The sequence below is a fragment of the Myotis myotis genome, unplaced genomic scaffold, assembly GCF_014108235.1.
Source record: "Myotis myotis isolate mMyoMyo1 unplaced genomic scaffold, mMyoMyo1.p scaffold_m19_p_1, whole genome shotgun sequence".
NCBI lineage: Eukaryota > Metazoa > Chordata > Mammalia > Chiroptera > Vespertilionidae > Myotis > Myotis myotis.
In genome coordinates this window covers 3,010,787-3,034,739 of record NW_023416313.1, presented here as the reverse complement: position 1 = coordinate 3,034,739, position 23,953 = coordinate 3,010,787, and the positions used below count along the sequence as shown (strand labels likewise).

The 23,953-nt window shown below is 59.1% G+C and overlaps 1 protein-coding gene across 4 annotated transcripts in view; it reads right to left on the bottom strand.

Annotated features, from left to right (window-relative positions):
• Positions 1–23,953, bottom strand: part of JAKMIP1 (janus kinase and microtubule interacting protein 1) — a 68,923-nt gene that overhangs the window by 43,997 nt on the left and 973 nt on the right. For 3 of the 4 annotated variants that reach the window (XM_036328531.1, XM_036328511.1, XM_036328539.1), the window contains exon 2: positions 8,449–8,599. The exons of the other annotated variant lie outside the window; for it this stretch is intronic. The gene's annotated coding sequence lies outside the window, so the exon portion shown is untranslated. The remainder of the gene's footprint in view (positions 1–8,448; positions 8,600–23,953) is intronic. 4 annotated transcript variants of the gene reach the window in all.

Sequence of the window (23,953 nt, the reverse complement as noted above, 5' to 3'; positions counted from 1 at the left end):
ACACTGGGGATCGAGCCCGCAATCCAGGCATGTGGCCTGACCGGGAATCGAGCCGTGACCTCCTGGTCCATGGGTCAATGCTCAACCACTGAGCCACATTAGCTGGGCTTTCAGTACCCCTTGAAAGTCCTTCCAGTAACAGGAAGTCGGGGGAAGCCTGCTCCCCTGGCGTGGCCCCTACGTTAGAAAGCACTTCCCAGTTCAGGCTAAAAAGAAACTCACACACAGAAAAGAGCCCCTAATACCGTCCCCTCCTTCCACACTCGATGCTGCCCGAGTGAGCCCACCCTCCCTGCATAGACTCCAGTCCTCCTCCCCCAGCCCCTCCAGGTCACACGGCATAAGCAGGGAGAGCAGGTGCCCAGCTCCCGATGAGCCTTGTCCAGGACAGTCTCCTGGAATCCTCTCGACAGCATTAGGATGTGGGCACTATTACTGCCCCCATCTTCTGGATGGAGAAATTGAGGCCCAAAGACACTAACTTGCCCACAGTCACGTGGTTAGAAGACAGCCAGGCAGACGTGGACTCAATCCCCAGGCCAGTCCCTCGGGCCTGGGCTAAGCAATCTGAGTCCTCCGGGCCTCAGTGTCCCAGTCTGTGAAATGGAGACCTTTCACTGCTGTGCGGCCCTGGCCAGGCGGTGCTCCGCAAGTGGGAGCTGTCCATGCGGACGGGCAGGCACTGGCTTCATGGGGGTGCGTTTTCCCAAGCGCAGGGACACGGGCTCCGAGGCTCGGGGGGCCGGCTGAGCTCAGGACAAGCGGGAGGAGGGAGCCGTGGGAATCTCAGCTGACACCAGGCCTCAGCGGGGCCTGGGCGTTTGTCCCACAGAGGGGGAGCCAGCTGGTGGCAATGTGCTTCTTCCAGCAGAGAGAGGAGAATGCACGCACTGTCCGCCGGACAAACCCCAGCTCGGTGAGCACCCGCGGCCACATGCCCTCCTCTGCCACCCGCTCTGCTGCCGTCCCCACGGGCAGTGCTACGGCCCAATTCCCCCTGGAGCCCTCTCAGTGCCCCTGCCCCTGCCCCCTGCAGCCCGGCCATCTGCCTCCACTTCCTGACTCCCAATGCCAGCTCTCCAAACACCCACTCCCTTCCCCTCGGCCCCACCTCCCACGTCCCACGGGCCTGGGTCTGCCTCTGGGCCTCCCTCTGCCCAGAGGGGCCGGGCACTCTGCTCCCTGACTCCCAAACCCCCGCCCCTGAAACTTCCACAATCGCCCCCGCGAACCCCCGCACCCTCGGACGGGCTGCCCTGGCCACGCTGGGCTGGCATCGCCCACCGACCTGTTCTGCCCAAACACCCATTCATCCCACTCGATCACTCATTCGTTCAGCACATCCTTGGCGAGCCTCTACTCTGCCGGATGCCGTTCTCGGCACTGGGGACACAAAATAGGAATCTTCCCACCTGAGCTTCCAGAACATTCTATCGTTAGGGCCAGGACAAGACTGGTTACCTCTGTGCTCATGGACCTCCCTCCCCCCAGGTTCCTGGTGCTGAGCAGGTGCTGGGAGAAGAGCGAGTGAGGGAATGCACCAGGAGTGACCCCCACGGTGGGCCAGCCCCCTGGGGCTGCTGCGGGCGGGGCTTGCCCAGAGCCGACGGAAGGCGGGCATATTCCACGTTGAATCCCAGCTGGAGTGCAGTGGCCTGATGGTCGCAGTGCGTCCGTCCGTCCGTTACAGACCAAGCGCAGAGCGAAGGCACCTCCTGGTGAGATGCTCGGCCCAGCGATTTACTCACAGCCCGACCTGGCTCGGCCCCCAGGTCTCCCGGGCAGGAGAGAGCTGCCACTACGCACGTGTTTCTTCCGGGGCAAATGCGGAGCTCAGGCCTCGTGCTGGACTCCACGAAACGCCTGCGACCACGTGAGCAGAAGGCTCTGCGAGGTCCCAGGGCCCACGCCCCCTCCTCCTGGCTTCCTGGGACGCCCCCCACCCCCACCCCGGCTCGGAGAGCACGTGGCATCCGCCCTGGGCAGGCCCCGGCCTATGTGTGCCACACCCACCGCCAGTGGGCGAGGGACCTCTGAGTAGATGGCTCTGTCGGGTCCTCCCTTTATAAGGCGTGTTCTTCATGAGAAGTGAAAATACGCAGGTCAAAGAAACACATCGGAGGTTTCGAAAAAGAAGGCAAAATTGGTTTCCACCCCCGACCCTACATGCGGTGTCCTCGCTGCCTTTCTCCCCAGAGGGACAGACCAGCGGCGGCGGGCGGCGGGCGGGTGGCGGGCGGGCGGGCAGCTCTCTGTGGCGCCGCACTGGGCCCTCCTCAGTCTGAAGAATGGCTCTCCCCCTTCACAGGGTTTCGGTGAAATGAGTGGGGCGGTCCAAGGCCACCCAGGCTCTGCGGCCAGACCGGACGCTAAGTCACAGCAGATAGAAGATAGAAGAATCGTCCATTTCATCTCCCTTCCAAAGATGCTTAAAATAGGGCAAATCAATTACCTAGCTTAAAATCCAATATTTACATCTGCTCACAAAGTCCAAGTTACATCAAGTTCCCATCCTATCTTCAGGTCTTTTTCTCCCACCGGCTGTGACCTCTGACCCTCCGCCTCCCCTCCAGCACAGAGAGGCCCTCAGTGGCCACGCGGCTGGCGAGGACCAGGCCTCACACTTCTCATCCGGGCTCCCGAGCCTCCCGGAACCTCAGTGATGCCCTCGGGGTGGCGCCTCCGCCGCTTGCACTCCCCTCTTGCCAGAAGCACAGCCCCTCTTCTGAGTCTCCACCTGCCCACGCTCCACATCCTCCCAGGCCAGCATCACTTTCATTCTTTCAAGAAACATGCCATAGCCCTGGCCGATGTGGCTCAGGGGTTAGAGCATCGGCCTACACACCAAAGGGTCCTGGGTTTGACTCCCAGTCAAGGGCACGTACCTTGGTTACAGGTTCCACCCCCGGCTTCCGGTTGGGGTGCATACAGGAGGCAGCCAATCGATGTGTCTCTCTCATATGATGTTTCTCTTTCTCTCTCCCCCACCCCCATCGTCTCCCCACCTTCCGCTCGCTCTAATCCGCCGGTAAAGATTAACGAGAACCATGCCACCAAGTTCATGGAGCGACTGAGCTCTGGGAGAGAGACAGGTGTGTGCCCGCCCTGCTCCCCTACAGCCAGGACACTGTACGCACCTGAGGGGCATGAGCACCTTCCGTGCAGCCGGCTCCGGGCCGCGGGTGTCGTTAGCTCGGGGATCATGTAATTCTTTGAAGCAGGTGCTGTATGCCCCGCCCCGCCGCGCCCCGCCCCGCCCCGAGTTAGAAACGGAGGCTGTGACCCAGAGGCACGGAGTGGCCTGCCCAGGATCCAGACCAGGGAGGCGGCACCGCCCGCCAGCGATCTACCTGCCCGAACCTTTACTGCTGTGCCCTGAGCTTCAGAGGCAGAGTCGGCGCCTCGCCCACCCCGGCCCCCAGGGCCCGCCCAGGCCCTGACGCAGCAGGGACACAGCCCGCCTGCTGACCGTGCTTTCTGGTCCAGGAATAGAAACGCTGCTCCTCCCGGCTTCAGAGCTGCATCTGCAGCCTCAGCGCCTCCCTCCCCAGCTTGACGCAGCCCATGGAGCCAGTCGCCCGGCCCGGCATCGCCGTCTGTCCGTCTGTCTGGCTGGCTTCCTCTCTGAAACCCGACAGACTCCCTCTGGGCCCCAGGAAACTGCCCTGCGCTGCTGCTGGTAGGTAGCAACCTCTTTTCAGAGCACCTTTGGAGGTGGGGGTCTCTAAATCAGCCCCCCCATGGGGGCAGGAGGAAGAGGGCAGGTGCGATGTGTCTACATCCCAGGGTTAAGTCCCTCCACTTTAGCAAGGCTGTCGCCACGCCTCCACGCGGGAGCCCCGGTTCCCTCTGGCCAGCTCTGTAAGAGGGATGCGCACATAGCACACCTGTGTGCCCAGCACTGGGCCTGATACACTGCACACCACTGAGGGAGAGACAAAGGAGGAGGGAGGAGGGGGAGGGGGAGAAAGGAGAGGAGGTAATGCATCAACCTGGAAGGAAACGGCTAACCAACAGACGGTGCTCTAAATGGGAGCAAAAGGGCCACATCTGTCCGCGTCTGGATGCTGCGGGCTGGGAACTCATGGACTGAAGCGCCGTCTCTCACTCTCGGTCTGACGTCCGCCTGCCCGGACCTCCCAGGTGCTGGTGAGAATGGAGATGCCTGGGTCCCGCCCAGACCGGAGTGGGCCTGGCAGTCGGAATGTCCACGCGTAAATGTTTCTGTACAGCAGCGTCTGGGAGCTGCCACTGGGCCGACGGGCGGCCACGGAAAGTTGGCTCCCAGAGTAGTTCTGTTCACCACGGGGTCCCCGGGGCCTGGAACGGCGGCGCCTGGCCACAGCAGGTGCTAGAGGGCATCTGGTGACCGAAGGAGCCTGTCCATCAACCACCCGTTCCGTCAGCTTGACCGAAGACCCGCCCCGTCTGCGTGCTCTGGGGCGAGGGGACAGTGACCATCTCCCACCCCCGTGCCCAGCACGGAGCCAGCGCTTGGACATGGCCGCCAACAAGGAGGCAAGTGAGCATCCTCCATCACCATCCTGAGTGAAGGCACACATCTCTTCACTTTTAACATTTCTGAATCCACGGTGTGCGTTTCCAGCCTAACCCTGTCACCATGTATCCGGCAGTGTTACCGCCCTCTCTCTAGCAGTACGATGGGTCTCTCGATTGATGGCATCCTCCTCGGATTTAATAAAATACGGTAACTAGCCCGGCCGGTGAGGCTCAGTGGTTGAGCGTTGACCTATGAATCAGGAGGTCACGGTTCAATTCCTGGTCAGGGCACATGGCTGCGTTGCGGGCTCAGTCCCCAGTGTGAGGCCTGCAGGAGGCAGCCAATCAGTGATTCTGTCTCATCATTGATGTTTCTCTCCCTTTCCTGTCCTCTCTGACATCAATAAAAATATTTTTTAAAAAAATACGGTAACTAACAAAGTTCATTACTCTGATAAAGAAGTTAGAGTCCGATGCCAACACAGCACACAGATGGCTGTGCATTCCCCTTCTCCTGATTGGCAAAGATGAGCCCAGTGCCATCTGCTGCTGCTTTCGGTTCAGCCCCAGCAGGCGGGTCATCCAAGGCTCTGCTGCTGAGATGCAACCCAGGGCCCGCTGCAAACACAGGGCCGATGCAAACCCAGGGCCCGATGCAAACCCAGGGCCCGATGCAAATGACTGGCGCTCCCCAGTCTTCACCCAGGAAGCTTCTGACAGCAGCAGCTGGAAGGTTGCTCTACGTCTTCCCTGGAGGCCACAGGCTGGGCGGGAGGGCGGTTCTGGGCCAGACGGTGACACCCCAGCCCCACGGCCCCTGGATGTCCACCCTGGCATGTGGTCTGTCCAGGACAGCTGCCAGCTGCTCTGCTCCTTCCCCATGTGGGACCCTGGCCAGGTGACTCTCTGTCTCCGTCCCCCAACCTGGTGTGCGAGGACGGTAAGAATGGGCCACCTCCCAGGGATGCTGTCAGGACTGCGGACAGGTAATGCCCAGCACGCGGTGTGTCCACATGTCCCAGCTTCCCCAGGCGTGTCCCTGCTTCCCGCCAGTGACCACAGTGCAGACCCGAGGCACTGAGGCCAGGAACCTCCCAGCGCAGGGATGGCAGCGGGGATGCTGCCCTTCCTGCTTCCAGGTGGGAATCTCAGAGAAGGCATCGCAGTGATGAAGACGGGCACCGGGACTGTGGCTGCCCTGGCACAGGGCGTGGCTGGGGGAGGTGGCCTGCGGCTGTCTGTAGGTTAAATAAAGGTTTGGGTTTGCAGCCATGGGTGGGATTTGACTGAGCAGGAAAAAGGGATGAGGACATTCCAGAGGGCTAGGATGGAGGGCCATCCCACAGGGTCTTGTGGGATCCTCCAGACAGTAGCTGCCATGCTCAGACAGGAAATCCATCTTCTTCATTTAGGAAAGAAAATCTGGTTGGACAACTTCAAGCTGGAAGTTTATGTCTCTCTCCTTAGGGATAAAAATCGGGCTGCTCAAGAGATCAATGAGACGGAAGAGAAAATCCAAACACCGAGAACGGACACAGGAAGTCCACACCTGGGGGGGGGGGGGGCAGCAGCTGACCCACTGTGTGCAGCAGCTGACCCACTGTGTGCAGCAGCTGTCAGAAACCAATGAAACAGGATGCCCACCTGGATCCTCACAGCAGAACACCTCTCAGGTGGGTTACCACATGAAATAAACAGAGAAACCGCCAAACAAGAACATCTCCAAGAACAAACATTAACGGAGGCAGAAAGTCCGAGCAGCCACACAAGGCACCCCCGGCAAACCTCCGCAGAGGAAAACATCACAGAGCAAAAACGTCACCCCACCAGGTGGGAGCAGATCACCGTAACCTGTCACAGATAAGACTGCTGTAAGCAACACGCCAGCAGAAGCATTAGTATAAGGAGCAAAGAAGCAATTCCCCAAAAAAGGAACCGCACGTGGCCGTGCACAGACAAGATGCTCAGCCTCCCTGGTAACCAAGGGAACGCGGGCCGGGACCAGGATCCTCACTCACCCCATCGGCAAAGATTTTCAACATCCGCTGTTGGCAGGCTCGGGGAACTGCTATTCTCGTTTGCACTCGGTGGGTACAAGCTGGCACAGCCTTTCTGGAATGCCAGTTGGCAACTTCTGTGCCGTTTGTAACTGGGGGTCACTTTTGCTCAATAGCTTCACTTCGAGAGTCTACCCCCAGGGAGTGATCGGACGAGGAGATAGCCACACAGACGGAGTGGCCGGGGGCTGGACTGGCAAACGTGGCACAGCCACGCCTGGAGGCGGCGGGGGGGGGGGGGGGGAGGCTCGTCACAGCTGCCGTGTGTGAAAAGCAGGCCTCAGTGTGACCCCCACGGCTGGCATCACAGCCCTGATGGAGCTATTCACCTTCCGGTGGGCAGGAGGCTGTGTGAACAAAGGGAATTCTTAGGAAGAGAAGGTGCGATGTTCCCACGAGGCCGGGGGAGGAGAGGAGATCGGTGGAGACACAGAGGGTGGGTTTGGGCCAAGAAAGTGGAGAGGGAGGAGGCTGGAGAGAGACATGCCCGGGAAGGTGAGGTCACCACGTGCAGCGGGAAACGCACTGGCAGGACTGTTAGGACGGGTAGGGCTGAGTGCCAACAAGCAGGCGCTTCCCGCCCTCTACACCAGCACGACCAGCCCCTGGGCAAACCCGGAAGGCGACCCCATTTATAACTGAACCCAAAGCAGCTGGGAGTGAGCCGCCGCGTTCAGGAGCGGGCAGTGCACATTGTTTCTTCATTAAGGCCACAGAAGAACAACTGAGAACCAGACGGGATCGGTCTCCAGCCCGCATCCCCAAATCTCCCTGCCCTGGACCCCTCCTCATTCCCTCCCTTCCCCGGAACCCCCGCCCTTGTCCTGGCTGCCAGAGTGTCACCTTCCTCCGAGGGCTCCTCACAGTCAGCTTTTCATATCCCGTCATCCCCATGAAAACAAAGCCGATCCCTCCTTCCCAAACACCGCACCTCTGTGCTCAGCCTCTCCTGTGGTCTGGACTGCGCTTCCCCAGCCCCCGCCAGCCCCACTCTCCTTCCCTGAACTTGTCCGGTCTTCCTTCACTTCCCCTGCCCCCCATTCACCTCCCCTGGCCTCCCTTCACCCCCCCCCCCCGCCTGCATTCACCTCTCCTGGCCTCCCTTCACCCCACCCCCCCACCCCCCCACCCCCCCACCCCCGCCTCCCTTCACCTCTTTCCCTCCCCCCCCCCCCCCCGCAACCTCCCTTCACCTCCCCTGCCTCCCCTGACCTCTCCTCACCTACTCTGGCCTCCACTTACCTGTCCTTACCTCCACTCCCCCCCACCCCAGCCTCCACGCTGCCAGATGGAACCAGCATTGTGTAGCCTTATTTGACCATTAGGAGGAAGGAGTCAGGATCCTAGGCAGATAAAGGCCCAGGCCATGCCCACCTTTAAACCCTGAGCAGCTCCAGCCCTGGCCTGTGCTTCCCCCAGTGAACCCCAAGACCCTGGGGAGAAGAGGGACACAGCCCTGACCCAGCCCTCGGGTAGCTAATGGCCACCCTATCTGCCCAGCCCACATGGGGCATTAGTGCCAGGATAGTCGGCCAGGGTACGGGGCCCTGGGGTGGGGTGGCCATGCTCCCCAAAGTGGCCTTCTGTCCCCAGGCACACTGAGGACTCTCCTCCCAGAGGCTAGGAGTGTAAGAACAAGAAGTTCTCTCTTGCCCTAGCTGGTGTGGCTCAGTGGATAGAGCGTCTGCCTGCAGACTGAAAGGTCCCGGGCTCGATTCCAGTCAAGGGCACATGCCTGGGTTGCAGGCTCGATCCCCAGTTGGGGGTGTGCAGGAGGCAGCCGATCAATGATTCTCTGTCATCAATGATGTTTCTATCTCTCTCTCCCTCTCCCTTCCTCTCTGAAATCAATAAAAATCTTTTTTTTTAAAAAAAAGGGAAGTTCTCTTACCTGCAAGGCTCCGCTCATGTGGCCTCCTCACCCAGGACGCCTCCCCTGCCCGTCCGTTCGCTCCACAAACACTGCCTGTGCATCTCCTGGGCTCGCAGCTCCAGTGTGGACGGTGACCGGAAACAGCTGCTGCCCTCACATTACTCAAGATCTGGCGGGGGAGACGGCTCGTAATCAGATGACTGCAATGGAGTGAGGTCAATGTGTAGAGCTCGGGGGGCTTCCTGGAGGAGGTGGCCCCCCAAGCTGTGTCTTCAAGGAGAATGAGGAGGCTAACCGGTTGACAAAGGGTAAGACACCAAGCCCTACTAGCTACCTACTTGTTTTTATGTGTTTCCATGAGCACAGGAAACAGTTAGGAGGCTCCACCTACCACTGGTGACCCTCCAGGGGCTGGAGAAGAAGAGGGGCTATTATTTCTTTATTCTCTCCTCTGTTTGAATAATAACAACTAATACGAATACTACTTCGGCAATTTTAGGGGGCAATAGAACGTCAAGGAAAATGTGAGGGAAGGAGAGAAATAAACACTGGGAGACAAGTGGGTCCGTAGCAAAGAGTCTAAAACTAATGATTTCTCTACAGAGGGAGGAACGGCTTTTACCCAACGCCTCTGCTGTTTCCAAACTGCCCCCGAGACGCTGCCCAGAGCGGAGTGGGGTGAGCAGTTCTCCCCGCCTTGAGGCGACCGAGACGTGGAAGGGCCGGAGACCACAGGGCGCCCGGGTGGCCACCCTAAGCCGCGCCCCACCTGCAGCACCTTTACAAACCTGTCATTGTGCAAAGTTTCAAAGCCCCAGAAAAGTTCCAAGGGCGGGACAATGGCCTCCCCACGCCTTTATCCAGGCTCACGTTGTCCACCTCTCCTTCCCCTCCTTCCCCCGCTGTGGAGCTGTACTCCTACCCACAGGTCTATTCCTATGAAGCATCCGGCAGCCACTGCAGAAATCATGGCATCTCCCCCGAAACGCCGTGACTTTCATCCCGTAAGACCACGGCTGTCGTGACAGAAATCACCACGCAATGGCCAGAACCGGGGAGTGGGGTCGCTGGCACAGTTCAGATTCCTGTATCACCGGCTGTCGCCAGAAGGTCCCTTGCGGCACAAGGATTCTTTTCCTCGCCCGGACCTGAGCAGGACTCGAGCACCGATTAAAGAGCAGCTGTGTGCGGGATGCGGCCGCGTCCCTGTCGGTGGGACCCTGAACCACACACTTTCCCAGAAGAATCCAGTGAAGAAAAGAAGCGTCGGGGGAGAAAGAACGGCTTTTGAACGGTCACAGGGCAGCCAGCTGCAAGGGACTCTGGGCACGGCCGTGAGGGGCAGAGTCCCCAGCTGATGTCAGCCCTGACCTCTAGCTTCATGTCTAAACAACACAAGCCACACACCTGATGGTGGGGCCCCCCCGTCCTTGGGAGCCGGCAGGCCATGACGCAGAAGAGCGGGGGATCTGGGCTCGCACCTCTCAGCCTAGTCCCTCTGGGTGGGGGGGGTCACACAGCCGCTGTGGGCCTCAGTTTCCCCACCTGCAGGTCCCTTGGAGCAGTGACGGGTGCTCCTGACCTCCCCGAAGTCTCTCCAAAAAGGACTTCTGGGAGCGGGAAGCCCCCCACACCTGGCCCACACCCTCATCACCAATCTGGTCCCTGGGCATTCCCAGCTAAACCATGAACCCAGCTCCTGCTCAACGCTTGCTGAGACCAGCTTCTTCTGTCACCACCACCACCACCATGTGTCCCCCACTGGCCACTTCCTCCCCCTCTGCCCCACCCCATGCAGCCCCACCTGCCCCTTCGTCCACAGCCACCCTGACCCAGGTCCCTTCATCCTGAGACTCCCACTACCTTTCTGAGGGTCAGAAAACAGTAAACTACATTTGCAGACCATCCATGGCTCCCACCGCCCTCGGGGTGAAAACCGAACTCCTTGCCTGGAAAAGGCCCTGCCCCAGCTGTTCCTCCCCTCCCCACACCATGGATCCCTCACTCTCCTCACCCGCCAGGCCAACCCTGGTCAGAGAGCAGCACCCTGACGGGGGGCGAGTGGCGTTCTCTGAGGGACTGCTGAGGCCATGCGGGCTCAGAGAGGTCGAGGAACTGGCCCGAGGTCACACAGCTCAGGAATGATGGAACCAGGGCACAAGCGGGTGAGTTCTGAAACAGGCCCCCTCATTCCACATAGAAAGTAAAATGTTCTGGCGGCACAGGTCTCTCCACGGCTCTGTCTCGGGGCGGGAATGGAAGGGACTAGAACAGCAGTTCAAAGGGCGGTGGGAAGACCATTGAATACTGTCCCTTTTTCCTTTTTGCTATACTTTCATTAACTTTGCATAGTTTTATGTTCACGGTGGGGAAATAACGTCCAGAAATTGGTAGGCGCTAAGTCAGTGGTTCTCAATCCTCCTAATGCCGCGACCCTTTAATACAGTTCCTCATGTGGTGGTGACCCCCAACCATAAAATTATTTTCGTTGCTACTTCCTAACTGTAATGTTGCTACTGTTATGAATCGTAATGTAAATATCTGATATGCAGGATGTACTTTCATTGTTACAAATTGAACATAATTAAAGCACAGTGATTAATCACAAAAACAATATGTAATTATATATGTTTTCTGATGGCCTTAGGCGACCCCTGTGAAAGGGTCGTTCGACCCCCAAAGGGGCCTCGACCCACAGGTTGAGAACCGCTGCACTAAGTGAAGAGTCCCGCTAGCACCTCCCTGTCAGTCCCGCGGACACGCCGTAGAGGTGATGGGACCCTGGTGGCCTGACCCGTGGAGGACCCCCAGGTGGCGGCGCCGGCACGATTCCCACCTGCTCCGCCCAGGCAGATGGACGCTGCTGGACCACCTGCCCGCACCTGTGGCTGCTGCCAGCCCTCGGCTGTCTGCTCCTGGAAAAGGCTCCGGACTCAGGGCTCAGACTTCTGTTCCCAGCGAAGGTCACAGCGGCCTCCTGCCATCCTCTCAGGTTATGAGAGCGAGCATGTGTTCATTCAGTGATCGTGTGGAATCCCATCAAGACCCGTGTCCTCTCCAAACCTCAGTCCCCTCATCCGTGTAAGACAGTAGTAATACTGACTATCCGCACGTCTGTACCCGAAACTCCTCTTAGAGGATGAGGTGCCCTGCTCGGTGCACACCATGGTGAGGAGAATGACCACGTCCTGAGGACCAATTCAGTGCCAGATACTCTCCTGGGCGCTGAGGATGAAGCCATGAGCTAGCCCAGTGCTGCCTGGCGAGCCTGGAGGTCCAGTGGGAGAGGAAGCACGATAAATCCCTAAAGGGCTTGAACTTGACCTGACGGGCAGCAGGGAGCCATGGTGAGGTTTATGCCTGGGAGGACAAGGTCAGACACCTGTGCACTTCAGACCAGCTGCTCAGGATCCACACGGAGGGCTACCTGGAGGAGGCCCCCTGGCGGCATAGACAACTCTCTACCTGCCACTCTACCCTCATCTGGCGGGGGATGAAGAAGCCTCGGGTGAGCCACAGGGATATGAACATGGGACAGGGAAGAATTCCTAAAGCTCGAGTGATTGTACATTTTAATCTATTTTCAATCTCTCCACACATTTACCCAGTTCCCATCACTCCTACCCGCCCACTCAGAACCGGGCAGCGGGGCCAAGGAGATCACGGGCTGGGAGGTGACACCGCCCTGCTTGCAGGTGGGAAAACAGAGGCGCTGAGGCTGGCCCACGGCTCCACTGAGCATGCAGAAGACGGGGGGTGTGAACCCAGATCTGTCAGGCCCTGGGCTTGCTTCACCATGTCCCCCAGTAATCGAATGTCCTGGCAGCGTTGACAGCCTGGTGGCCAGAAAGAGCTGAAGTCTTTCCAAGTGGCAGGCCAGGGACAGCCCTTGTCATGACCTGTGACCCCTGCCTGGACACCCCCTGCATCCCGAAACCACACAAGGGCCTTGGGGAGGGAGAGGTGTTGGTTATCAGACGTCAGGCTTCCCACAGGAGAAATATTTAGCAAACATCGATGTGAGAAGGAGTGAGCTCCAGACATGGAAGAGACATCAAGCAAGGCCATCTGGCCCCAGCTCCCCGCCGTACAGATGGGACACGGGGCCCAGAGAGGGTGTGTCTAGTCCAAACGCACAGGGAGGCAGGAGGTGAGGCAGCCTTCTCACTCCCCGTCCTGCACGCTCTGGCCCTGGCTGCACACTTAGCCGAGTGAAGGTCTATAAGCCACGCCGCCCCCTGCTCCAGGAAGCCCTCCAGGATTGCCAGGTCTCCTGTCCCTGAAGGCCGGGCCTCCCCAAAAAGCCTGGACTTCATGTTGGGCAGACCCAGGGTGGGGTCCTGGCTCCATCCCTCACTGCCTGTGCGCCCTGCATCCGGTCATGTCACCCGAGAACAGCCACAGCAGAATGCCTGCGTTCCTCCCCTCCAATGCCGCTAACCACACCACCGCCTTCGCAGGGCCGGGAAGCTCGGGGCTCCGTCGGCCTCCACGCCTCACTGCACGGCCATCCTTCTGCCCCGCACCCCGCCCTCTCCTGTGAAGCTCCCACCACCCCAAGGTCAAGTCTGTGCAGAGAGGAGGTCAACCCGAGCCTCAACCCGACCCCGCCCTTCCGCTTCAGGTGCATCTGGGCCTCACTGCCCACCACTGACCTTTAAAGGGGAGCCTGACTCCTCCTTTTCCGCTTCCTGTCCCCAGCCTCGCCCCGCCCCCTGGCAACGCCCAGCACCTGCTTCCGGCCCCGCCCCTGGTCACGCCCAGCACCTGCTTCCTGTCCCTAGCCTCGCCCCGCCCCCCTGGCCAAGCCCAGCACCTGCTTCCTGTCCCTAGCCTCGCCCCGCCCCCCTGGCCAAGCCCAGCACCTGCTTCCTGTCCCCAGCCTTGCCCCGCCCCCCTGGCCACGCCCAGCACCTGCTTCCGCCCCGCCCCTGGTCATGCCCAGCACCTGCTTCCTGTCCCCAGTCTAGCCCCGCCCCCTGGCCACGCCCAGCACCTGCTTCCGGCCCCGCCCCTGGTCACGCCCAGCACCTGCTTCCTGTCCCCAGCCTCGCCCCGCCCCCTGGCCACGCCCAGCACCTGCTTCCGGCCCCGCCCCTGGTCACGCCCAGCACCTGCTTCCTGTACCCAGCCTTGCCCCGCCCCCTGGCCACGCCCATCACTGCTTCCGGCCCCGCCCCACCCCCAGGATGGAGACACCCCTGAGAAGGAAGCAAGGAGTGAGGAAGCCGCCCAAGGAGTCATGGACCCAATAGGCCAAGGTCGTGGGTTCCATCCCCGTCAGGGCACATATGAGACTCAAGTGGAACAACAAATGGATGTGTCCCCCCTCTCACAAAAGATCGGTAAATAAAAAGAGGGCCTGGTTACAAAGCTGGTACTGGGTGACCCCAGTAATTTGTTAAATTGGCATATATGTTCAGAGGGTAACAAAAGAAAAGACCTGATGCTTTCCAACATGTTTTGCTTTTTTTATGGAATTAAATCTTGTCCAGCGGTCCACAAGAAGGAACGAAGGGCGCACCCCCAAACCTTAGCCTCCTATGAACCCACCATCTCCCCTGTCCCCCCAAAGCCCCAGTGTGGGTGGAAAGAGGCGGCTCTCCCCCTGAGGCTCCAGGAGGCACTAACTCTGACTGTTAGAAAACTGTGTGACACCCCGGCCTCGGGCTCCTGCTCCTGCCTTCTTGTGGTGGCTGAGAAGCCTAGAGAGGAACCTGAAGAAGCTGCGGGACTGGGGGGGGGGGGGGGGGGGCACTCCCTAAACTGCACAGCTGAGGGTCAGACTGGATGGAATAGGATGGGAGGGCTGAGCCTGGGGTGGGGGGAGGTGCTGGCGGGCCTGCCTGGGGGAGCCTTCCCATCCACAGACCTTCCCGTGGCCTTCCAGAAAGCCTGGTGGGACCATCAGTGAAACAACGCTGCCAAGTCACACACCCACAGGAAACCAGGCCTCTTGTTCTCAGACACAGCGCCTCTGCCACGGGTGGCCCTGCCCCTCTGCCAGGCATAGAGCGAGTGGCCCAGGGGTGGCCCCGAGTCAGGCTGCAGGGGTCCCTCAGGCTGTCACTCCAGCCCTGAGGCCCTAAAAGCACCACCTGAGCTGAGAACTGCTATTTATAAGAACCTAGTCCATGCCAGGCCATGTGCTCGGCATACCCACCTCAATCCACCCTCCAAACCTTCTTGTAAAACAGCTTACGGTATTATCCCATTTGACAGATAAGAAAACTGAGGCTCAAGAGGTGAAGTCACTTCCCAGTGTTTGCAGCTTGTAAGTGGCAGAGTCAGGCTCAAACCCGGGTCTGTTTGACTCGGAGGCCACGCCCCAGCTGCCCAAAGAATTGCGTCAGTTTTGTTTTCTATCCTCAGGACCCAGCACCATGCCTGGCATGCTCTTAGAAGGCACCCACGAGCATTTATTTTATTTTTTAAATATATTTTTAGTGATTTCAGAGAGGAAGGGAGAGGGAGAGAGAGATAGAAACATCAATGATGAGAGAGAATCATGGATTGGCTGCTTCTTGCACGCCCCACACTGGGGATTGAGCCCACAACCCGGGCCTGTGCCCTGACCGGGAATTGAACCGTGACCTCCTGGTTCATAGGTCGACGCTCAACCACTGCACCAGGCCCGCCGGGCCCAAGGGCACTTTCAGGAACGCACAGCCAGGCTCCTCCCGCACGCCAGACCATCGCCCTCCAAGAACAGCTGATACTGACCGCAAATTAAATGCCATTGACTTAGCCCCAGCACCTCCATCAAACAGGAGTTTCATGAAAAGCCCCCAATATCATCAGAAACCACTGACTTCAGTGTCCCCCCAAATATGCTCACAAACACAAACAATTTCTGGTAAAAACTGCCACTCACTCAGAACCCACATAGTGGAACTCTCACCAAATAGAGGAAGGAGAGGTGTTCTTATCACCCTCATGAAAACATGAGGAAACTTCCTTCGGAACAGGAGGTGCATGTGAGGTTTCCGTTTTTATTTAGCCTCTCACTGCAGTCTCACTGGGTGCTGAGCAGGAGAGAAGCTCTGAGGTGGGGGAAGTGATGGGAACCAATACCTGTGCTGCAAGAAAAATAAGGCACCATAATAAGAAATAAAATAACATAACTAAAAAATAATCATCTACACTAATAGAAGAGAAACATGCAAATTGGTGTCACTCCGCTATGCCCACCAGCCAATCAGAGCGACTATGCAAATTAACCCAACAAAGATGGCGGTTAATTTGCATACACAGGCGAGGAGCGAAGACTGAAGGCTCCGGCTAGAGTGAAGACTGAAGACTGAAGAGGCTTGGCTTCTCCGCTGTGGCCGGACCAAAGGCCTGGGTGCCGGGTTCCGGAGGAAAACCGGTGCCGGCAGCCAGGGGAAGGAAGGCCTATTGCACAAATCTTTGTGCAACGGGCTTCTAGTAAAATATAAAGCCCCATGGCAGCACCCGCCCCCATCAGACAGACTCCAATACAGTCCAACAAGCACGCCCCAGGAATAACAGCGGGCCTGCTCGCGCAGCTGCCCCTGTGCCAGGAATTGTTCCAAATTACCAATCATTCCCCAGGCCTGTGGCAGGGGTGTTACTAATACCCCATTTCAGTGTCCCAGCAGGAAGGGGGGCAGGACCTGGACCAAGGTGACCAGCTAGCAAGCAGGGGTGGCAGGGTGGACCCAGGGGGTCCGGCTCCAGTGTCCACATTATCTGCTCTGCCACATGGCTTCCAGGTGCCAGGTACCACGCTAGGCCCGAGGACAGAGCCCCAGGAGGGACCGAAGCACAGCCTCGCGCGAGGAAAGGCCGAACCACTGCATTTGCTGGGCAGCTCAGCCCAGGCGTCCTGCATCCTGGGTGGGCGCTGCCACTCTCCAGGCAGCCAAAGGCACCAGGTCTTTACACGCACGAGGTCCTGCAGACACGGGCACTGTGTTCCTCTCTCACAGGGACAGACGTTCAGCTGAGAGCAGGGATGGGACTTGCTCAAGTCCCCCCGCTGAACTGCAAAGCCTTTGCTCTGATGCGCCGGCCCTTTCTCAACGTGCCAGGGCCCCTTAAGAAGCCCCAGAAAGGGCTGCAGCCATCATTTCTGTCCCAGCTCTGCGGGAAGGTGTCACATCATCACGCCACCCAGACTCAGCTGCATGACCGGTGACGTTCGAGCAAAGAGCGACTTCTCTTGTGGTTTCCACGTCCTTTCTACACCCGCCACACCACGGGGCTTGATGAACTCAGGCACTCCCTCCTCCACAGACACCTGCCTGGGTGCCCGCTGTGTGCACGGGCCAAGGGCAGGGGACACAGAGCTCATATGTGTCCTGGCTTCTGTAATGAAAATGACTCCAGAACTGGGGGGTGGGGGGGAGGGGACTGAAGTGGGGGGTAACACGAGCCTGAGACAAATAGGGAGAGACCAGGGACAGGCCCAGCCCTCCTCCCTGTCCCTCCACGTCAGCCTTTCTGATGTTGTTTGTTATTGTTAATCCTCACCCGATGATTTTTTAGAGAGACCGAGAGAGAGAAACATCGATGTGAGAGAGACACATTGATTGGTTGCCTCCTGTTCAAGCCATGACAGGGGCCAGGGATCGAGCCTGCAACCAAGGAACATGGCCTTGACCAGAATCAAACCCAAGACCCTGCAGTCCCACACTATCCAGCGAACCCAACCGGCTACGGCTGCTTCCTGACGCCCTTGGTGGAGTCGTCTGTAGATGTCGGTTAGGTCTGCTCGGTGCAGGTGCTGTTCAAGCTTCCCATTTCCTTGTTGCCCTTGTGCCCAGTTGTTCTACCCGTTACTGAAAGTGGGGTATTGAAGTGCCCAACTGCTATTGTTGAGTTACCATTTCTCGGTCAGTCCCTTCGTGGATTTCGGTGCTCTGCTGTTAGATGCACACAGGTTTAGAGAACGTTATAAAATGTCTCTCTTTATCTTTTTTATTTTAACTCTATCTCGTATAACATCAGCCTAGTCACTCCCACTTTCTTGTGGCTGCTCTTCGATGATGTAACTTTTTCCATCCTTTTGCTTTCAATCTATTTATATCTTTGGATCTAAAGAGGTCTGTCTCCTGTAGGCGGCGCACGGCTGGAGCATTTTTAACCTGTTCTGACAATATCTGCCTTCAGACTGGATTGACGGTGCAGTCAGGGAGTTAAGACTCATCTGACTCCAAGCAACAGCAAGGGTTACTTATGGAGCACCTACTGCATGCCCGCACACGGCTCCTGCCCCCGGGCTTTCATTCCAGCTCACAGGGACGGGGAGTGACCACAAACAAGAACGCAAACCCATTTCAGAAGGAAGCAGAGTGCCCAAACGGAGTGCCCGTGGAGGGGAGGCGGGCATCCACTAGACCCGCGGGAAGACCTCTCCGTGGAGGGGAATTTCAGCTGCGACGTGAAGGATGAGAAGCTCTGGCCGGGGCGGCGGGAGGCGTGCCAGACGGCAAGCAGGAGGGTCCAGCATGTTCCAGGAACCTCAGAAGGGCAACCAGGCTCCCAGCGCGTGCCAGCTGCCTCTCTAGGCCACTCAGCTGGCCCCTGTGCCATCCTCCTGCCTCGAGGCGCTCCTGGTGGGAAACGAGAAGCAGCAAACCATCCTGCAGATGTGGAGGGCAAGGCTGGGAGCCGCCGCCCCGGCTTTGAGCGAGCCGTGGGAGGAGGGGGTGGGAGCCCAGAACCAACCCGGCAGCCGAGGTCCCGGAAAGAGAGTTTTAACGCTTGACGTCTTGCTCCAAACACGATGCACACCAACCAGCCAAAAGGTGGAAACAAGCCAAACGGCCATCGACAGACAAGAAAATGCAGCGCAGCCACACGGCGGAGGACTACGCAGCCACGAAAAGGACTGACGTGCTGACAGGCTGCAGCGTGGGCGAACCCTGAGGGCATTACGCTGAGCGGAAGCAGCCCGTCGCCGAGGCCCCCGCATGAGGCTGCATCCATGCGAAAGGCCCGAGCAGGGAGCTGATGGCAGAACTGATGGCAGGCGCTTGCCAGGGGCTGAGGGCGGGGTGCAGAGCGACTGCTTAACGCGAGTGAGGTGACGGAAAGAACTCGGCAGACGCGGCGGTTACACCAGAGCGAGGGGACTAAATGCCACTGATGCTGCACTTTAAATGGGGAACGCTGGCCCTGACCGGTTTGGCTCAGTGGATGGAGCGTCCACCTGCGGACTGAAGGGGCCCGGGTTCAATTCCGGTCAAGGGCATGTACCTGGGTTGCAGGCACATCCCCAGTGGGAGGCATGCAGGAGGCAGCTGATCGATGTGTCTCTCTCATCGATGTTTCTAACTCTCTATCCCTCTCCCTTCCTCTCTGTAAAAAATCAATAAAATATATTTTAAAATAAATAAAATTGGGAACCCTGTGTTGTGTGAATTCCACCCCCATTTTTTAAAAAAGAATGATTTCTACAGCAGAGGCAGGTCGTAGTCCTGTTCCAAACCGCCGCCCCCCCCCCCCCCCCCGCGTCCAGCAAACAGCAGGGGGGCAGCCTGCAGCCTGTAGCAGCAGCGGGTGAGGTGAGGTGACGTGGGGAGAGAGGAAGGCGGAGGGTCCAAGTGGAAAGACACGGAAAGCTACTGGCGCCTGTCCCGACGTCATCCCCGCGGCCAGCCTGTCCTCACGGGCAGCAGGACACCCTCAGTGGCGTGGCCACCCCTCCAGCCCTGAGCAAGGGGCCGGGGGCCAGCCCGGGGCTCCTGCTCAAAATGCAGCCACGGCGAAGGCGCGGGCAGCGGGCCGGCCAGCATGTCCCCTGACCTGGCACGGACAAGGCCATTCCTGCCACAATGGGCAGCCTTGGCAGTCCTGGCACGGCCGCTCACAGAACCTCCTTTCATTCCCAAAAGTGGCCCTTCAGCCAAGTCCGGGCCACGGGGGAGAGGACCGGGGCGCCTGCACCCACCGAGGGGGTCACCCTCTGGGTCCTCCGGGCCCGGTCCGCGTTTTAGGAAGCAGGTGGGTCCTGAGATGCTTCCAGGACATGGGAAGGCGGAGAGCGTGTTGCCCATAACTAGGTATTAATCGTACATTTAACACAATGCATCTGCAGAAAGGTAAGGGGACGCCACGGGCCACGTGGACAGGACTGACCTAACGCCAAATAAGGGGGCGCTGCTCCAGCCGCCACCTCCACCCCTTATTCCACTTTCACAGGCAGGCGGGCACGGGGTGAACCCCAGTTCACAGAAAGGGCACTGAGCTGTGAAGGGATGTGAGGTGCAGACGCTTCGGCCACGATCCGAGGTGGTAAATGGCAGAGGCAACATTCCAACCCACGGCGCCATCCAAGCCCCTGGGCTGCCCTGCGGATGGGCGCCAGCATCTGCTTTTCCCACAAAACTCCCTCAAGGCAGCTGCGGGCACGGCCACCAGCCTGAGTGCCAGTTCCGGTGCCGGAGAAGGCCTGGAGGTGGAGGGGGTGATGGCTGTGCGGCAGTGCGAGCGCACGTAACACCACTGACCTGGACACATACACGTGGGGAATAGGTCGCCCATAACGACGTATCGGTATACACTTAACACGAGGTATTTTAAGAAAGGGTCGCGACCCAGGCCATTAAGGAATTGTCACCACATTTTTTGGAATAGGTATCACACAGTCCACATTCTCCGAACAGGTAAGATTCCATTAGAAGCTAATAACATATATAAATCCCTCCCCCCCCCCACCCCCGAAAAAATAATAAAGGCTCCTTGGATTCAAATCCCTGCTCCCCACCTACCAGCTCTGTGACCGTGGACTGGTTTTCATAGCCTCTCTGTGCCCATCTGTGAAATGGGAGGCACAGGGCCTCTCCTCTGGGCTTGTGACCAGGACTGAATGAACTCAAATCCAGGACAGACAGACAGACCAGGCGGCAGCCGGACAGTAAATGCTCCTGGCTTCCCAGGTGTCTGCCTCCACTGCCCGAGCTGCCCACGCAACGCAAAAGCAGCCACAGACAGCAGGTACAGGGATGGACGGGGCTGGGTGCCAATCAAACTTTATTTACAAAAACAGGCGGCGGGCGGGTGGGCTTGCCAACCCCTGGCATGCACCCTGGCATTGGTTAAGTGCTTGGCAAGGGGCAACTGTTATAATTAAGGAAAACGGCATGTATCTCACTTCATGGCCCATGAGGGGACAATACCTCTCCTTACGGCGCTGCAAGTACATACTACGAACACCAAAGGCAACAGCGAGTCGCTGTCCCGGCTGGAGAGCTGTCCACGGGCCGGCAAAGGCAGGAGCAGAGAACACGTGGTCTGAAGCCTTCAGAGCCAGAGGGACAACACCCAGGCCCCCTGCTGGCGGCCGCGGCCTCCTTTTCTGAGCCTTGAATGACAGCAACACCCGTGGCTACCGGTACTGCTCGGAGGTGACCCGCTTCTCCTACCAGCACCGAGGCGGCTCCTCCCCTGAGCTCAGACCGCCTGGAGGGAGGCCACCAGAGGCCATCTTCCCCTGCAGGGTCCAAGGCTGGTGACTTCCACCCCCCTCCATGGCCACACCAGCCCCAGCTCGTCAGGTGCTCACAGAAGCCTCACCCCAGGCCGTGCTGTGCAGCCTAAATGGAACAATTCTCAGCAAACGGGGCAGTTTAAGCAATGCTAGCTACTTCCCTTAAGTGACGATCACAGAAAAAGGAACTGGGCACAGAGGGGTGAAGTGACTCGCCCCAGGTCACACAGCCAGCAGGGTCTGAGCTGGTCCTCGGCGAGGCTCCGCTGGCCCAGCCCTGTTCCTTCACCGCTCAGCTCCCCTCGCTGCTGGCCACGGCTCATGGGCATGGGTTCCGCTAAGAGTTCCTAGGCGCTGAGTGGGAGTTCCTGGGACCTCCATACCCCAAACGCGGAGCAGAAAAGAAGTGCAGATGAACGAGGCATCGGAGGAACTGCTCCGGGGCGGGCAGGCAGCCTCCCCTCAGTGGACTCTGGGTTCAGGTTCTCGCAGGCCGCACAGCACCTTCCGCACTCGTCTGCGCAGCCCACAGGAGCCCTCGCGCCAGCCGCAGCCCTCCATCTTTCACTCCTGGGAAACTCCGCTCATTGTTGTTAGCTAGGCAAGGACCAGGGCCTAGAACTGGGACGTTTGCGCTGACAACGCTAAAGGAGTCTTTTTAAATCGTTTATCATACACTCCCTCATCATGGCCACTTATTAAGCGCCTCCTGTGCCCAGAGACCACACCTCTGGTCCCCACACCAACCACCATCCTCATCTGTACAGGAAAAGCAGGCTCAGAGAGGTCATCCTCTTGCCCAGCATCACACAGCCATGAGGAACAGGACACGTGAGCCAACCACCACAGGGGAGTGACTGAGATCCAGGCGACACTGCAGTCATCCCCAGGGCAGCACCCCATTTTATGTTATTTTTTTAAAATGTTTTTATTGGCTTAAGAGAGGAAGGGAGAGGGAGCGAGAGATGAGAGAGAATCACTGATGGGCTGCCTCCTGCACGCCCCCTACTCGGGATCGAGTCTGAAACCTGGGCATGTGCCCTTGACCGGAATCAAACCTGGGACCCTTCAGTCCGCAGGTCGACATTCTATCCACGGAAACAAACCAGCTGGGGTGAGGCACCCCATTTTAGGTAGAAGACTCGGGAGGGAAGCACCTGCCCAGTCAGAGCTGAGTGAGGGGCCAGTGGGAACGGGAAGCCGGGCAATCTGCGCCCGCCCCCCACCACCACCACCACACACACACACACCTGAGGCGACAGGGAGGCAGGTTCCAGACCTCAAGGAGTTAAACAAATAGCCAGCAAGCGTCGCTGCTGGCTCACCCTTTCCTCACAAGCTGTTTCTTCTGCCACTTCTCCCCTGGCCGGCCCAACCCACCCCGTACCCCAGAGAGCGGGCCTCCAGCCGGCCTCTCCCCCAGGAAGCCTGCTCCGCAGACCTAGGGCAGCCCCTCCCGCGGTCTGCCCCTCTGTGTGTGTCTCTCGGCCCTGGCAGTGTGAGTGCCCGAGTGACTGCCTCCCCGGAAGACGGAGGCCCCAGCAAAGCCCGCCATCTCTCAGACCTCACTGTGCCCCCGCCTCCAGGGGGCACGGTCTGCTGAAGGAAAAGGGACATAAATACTATACCGTGTAGGGGAATCAAGTCCTGAGAGAGCACAGATGAGAGAACCACACACTCTGTTTGGCAGAGTCCGGAGACACGACGAAGGATAGCATGCGAGTCGGGCCTTCTCGTATGAATAGGAGTTCTCCAGACAAGCAAGGCAGGGGAACATTTCCGGGGAAAACCTACGTGTGAGGATGTGTCTAGGGAACACAGCAGCGGGACACAGAGGTGCACGTGTGGCTGGGACAGTGTGGCAAGGGGGGCAGAATTGGGCCGGGAAAGCCAGGATGTGAGGAACCTGTGCGGTCCTGGGGCAGTGGGAGCCATGGATGGCTGTGAAGGAGGAAAATGGCAATGATCTCATTCGTTGAGCCCACACTCTGCCCCTCTGAGGGGCCTCTGGATGTGAAAAGACTCAAGGTGAGCGTTACCGCTGACTGGGAGCAGCCATGTTCAGCATTACAGACCACGTGTGCGAGTCTCAACAACAACAACAAAACTTTGCAATCATCCATCCGCCTCCACTGAGTGATGCCAGTGTCCTCAGAGCAGCAGGTCTCCCGGGAACGGACAATGCCCACCTGGGCAAGCATCCTGATGGGGCACCTGACCACCCCACCCCTTCCGCAAATCTGCCCCTCCTCATCCATGGAGCTCATGAAAATGCCACACACCTGCCCAGTTCCTGGAGGAGAAGCCAGCTCCTACCCCAGCCTCCCCCACACAGTGGGTCACACTGAGTTAGGGGCAAGCCACGCCCTCACCCCCCCTGTGTGAGGGGCTGAGGTTGTCCCGGCAGCACCCTCCTTACCCCCCCCCACCCCCACTTCCTATCTGGCCAGGTAGGCAGAGCCCAGCAGAAGGGACAGCAGTTCTGGCACACAGGGAAGCTCAGGGGGGGCAAGGGCTTCGGACCTTGGTCAAGGAGCTGGCTAGTTGAAGGAAGGGCCTTCCGGGAGAGGGAACAGTATGAGCAAAGGCCAAGGACAGGGTGCCTGTGAGCGCGCATGGAATGGCCGGGGTGGCGGAAGCGGCCCAGCGGTTCGATACAGTATCTCCAGCGCTTAAGGAGCTGGCAGAGGCTGGCGGGGAGCCCAGGCTGACCACGCCGCCGGCAGGAGAAGAGCAGACTAGGATGTGTGGGGAGGGGCGCGAGGGGGGTGCTTCTAAGGCAAGAGGCTCAGCCTGGCCAGCGGCCTCCATCAGAGATGACCAGGCTGCGCCCTCCGGGGCCCGCAGCAAAGAGGGTGGCGTGACGGAGAGGTGCAGAGAGGGAGCTGGAGGCGAGGGCGAGGGCGTGGCGCACTATCGCAGGCCCGAGAGGCCGCCGCCTGCACCCAGGGTGCCCGGCAAGGTCCCCGGACCCACTGAAGCCGATCCCTGTGCGCCATCTGCGGAGGCCCAGTGCGCCCAGGGCGCGCCGGCCGGGCAGGAAGGTGGGTACCCGCCTTTCTTCCC